The sequence below is a fragment of the Alosa alosa genome, chromosome 10, assembly GCF_017589495.1.
Source record: "Alosa alosa isolate M-15738 ecotype Scorff River chromosome 10, AALO_Geno_1.1, whole genome shotgun sequence".
Lineage (NCBI taxonomy): Eukaryota > Metazoa > Chordata > Actinopteri > Clupeiformes > Clupeidae > Alosa > Alosa alosa.
The window spans coordinates 33,233,586-33,236,085 of record NC_063198.1 but is presented as its reverse complement, the minus strand read 5'-3'; the positions used below and the strand labels follow the sequence as shown (position 1 = coordinate 33,236,085).

The following is a 2,500-nucleotide window of genomic DNA, read 5'->3' as shown; positions in this document are numbered from 1 at the left end:
CAGTGTTCTGCTAACGAACGGAATGCCTGGGCAGTGTTCTACTAACGAACAGAATGGCTGGGCAGTGTTCTACTAACGAACAGAATGGCTGGGCAGTGTTCTACTAACGAACAGAATGCCTGGGCAGTGTTCTACTACGAACGGAATGCCTGGGCAGTGTTCTACTAACGAACGGAATGGCTGTCTGGACACTACAGGGCTCCCAGTTAGAGTCTGACACCTGGTGATGTGGAAGAGCCATTAAAGGTTTAGTCCTCAACCCTGGTGAAAGGTGATTGATTTGATATTTGACCTCAACATCATATTAATTCCACCCCGACCCAACCCCCATTGTGCGCTGTGGAATCATTGCTTTTAGGTTATTGGCTGCAATGCAATCGATTACACGTATCGCAGACCTCAGCAAACGCCTTCTCAGGCTCTCCGGGCAGACCCACGAATGTGTGAGTGGACAGAGACAGCTCTGAGTGTGTGTGAGTGGACAGAGACAGCTCTGTGTGTGTGTGAGTGTGTGTGAGTGGACAGAGACAGCTCTGAGTGTGTGTGAGTGTGTGCAGTGGACAGAGACAGCTCTGAGTGTGTGTGCAGTGGACAGAGACAGCTCTGAGTGTGTGTGCAGTGGACAGCTCTGAGTGTGTGTGAGTGTGTGTGCAGTGGACAGAGACAGCTCTGAGTGTGTGTGAGTGTGTGTGCAGTGGACAGCTCTGAGTGTGTGTGAGTGTGCAACAGAGCAAAGTGTGTGTGAGTGTGTGTGCAGTGGACAGCTCTGAGTGTGTGTGAGTGTGTGTGCAGTGGACAGCTCTGAGTGTGTGTGAGTGGACAGCTCTGAGTGTGTGTGAGTGTGCAACAGAGGAAGGTGTGTGTGTGCAGTGAACAGCTCTGAGTGTGTGTGAGTGTGTGCAGTGGACAGCTCTGAGTGTGTGTGAGTGTGCAACAGAGGAAGGTGTGTGTGTGTAGTGCACAGCTCTGAGTGTGTGCGCTCCATGGCACTCCATGTGTGTGTGTGGGGTGGTGGTAGCCTAGTGGTTAAGGAGATGGGCTAGCATGCAGTAGCCTGTAATGTAACTGACATGTAAATGGATTTGGATAGAAGCGTCTGCTACGTTAATGCATGTAAATGATGATGCAGGTGTGTGCTGTGGACAGTTCTGAGTGTGCAATAGAAAACGTCATCTTGCTTGGTTGAATGCAGTGTGTGTGTTAATAATGTCACATTAATGCGTGGCGTGTGTGTGAGCGTGTGAGTGTGTGTGTGTGTGTGTGTGTGTGTGTGTGTGTGTGTGTGTGTGTGTGTGTGCAACAGAGGAACGGGTGTGTGTGTGTGTGTGAGCGTGAATGTGTGTGTGTGTGTGTGTGTGTGTGTGTGTGTGAGCGTGTGTGTGAGTGTGTGTGTGTGTGTGCAACAGAGGACCGTGTGTGTGTATGTGTGTCAGTGGACAGCTCTGAGTGTGTGCAACACAGGAATGTTTGTGTGAGCGTGTGTGTGTGTGTGTCACACACACTCACACGCACGCTTACACACACCAATACAAAACTCCACCTCCAGCCCAGCACACTATCTTTCTCACTGGTACTTCCCTGGAACTACACGCTGCCCATGCCTGAGTGTTGTGTGTGTGTGTGTGTGTGTGTGTGCCCGTGTGTGTGGGTGTGTGAGTCCGTGTGTGTGCGTGTGTGTGAGCGCGTGTGTGTGTGTGCGTGTGTGTGTGTGAGCGTGTGTGTGTGTGTGAGTGTGTGTGTGTGCGTGTGGGTGTGAGTGCTCGTGTGAGCGTGTGTGTGTGCACGCGTGTGTGTGAGTTTGTGTGTGTACGTGTGTGTGTGTGTGTGTGAGCGTGTGTGTGAGCGTGTGTGTAGAAATCGGGAGTAAAGTGGAGTGGGTGGAAGGAGTCAATAGACAGATACACCAGTTCATTTATCTTCCTGCAGTGCAGTCAGTCCTCCTGGGACCAGCTTACGCCCGGGGAAGAACAATATTATTGTGTGTGTGTGTGTGTGTGTGTGTGTGTGTGTCTTAGCGGGTGAATGTTTGTATGTGTATGTGTGTGTGTATGGTGTGCGTGTGTGTGTAACGTGTGTGTGTGTGTGTGTGCGTGTGTGTGTGCGGTAATGCGTGTGTGTGTGCATGTGTGTGTGTGTGTGTGTGAGCGTGTGTGTGTGTGTGTGTGTGTGTGTGTGTGTGTGTGTGTGTGCGCCCGGTCCTGCTTGTTTAGCTCTTTTTCCTTTTCTCCATTTCCTTCCTCCTCTTCTCATTGGTGGAGCGTAGAGGCCCCTCCCACACTGCCCTTCTCCCCTGCGAGGCCTGTTACTGCCCCCAGATGGTCAGCTACTGCCCCCGCAGGGTCTGATTCTGCCCCCGCAAGCTCTGATTCTGCCCCTGCAGGGTCTGATTCTGCAGAGGAAGGGGGGGGTCATCAGTCTCCTCTGGACTTGTGACCAGGGCTATTAAAGAGAAACTCACTACATGCATGCCAGGAGTGACCAGGGCTATTAAAGAGAAACT

The 2,500-nt window shown here is 51.7% G+C and overlaps 1 protein-coding gene across 1 annotated transcript in view; it reads left to right on the top strand.

The window, feature by feature from the left end:
* Window positions 1-2,500, top strand: part of shisa4 (shisa family member 4) — a 12,724-nt gene that overhangs the window by 3,979 nt on the left and 6,245 nt on the right.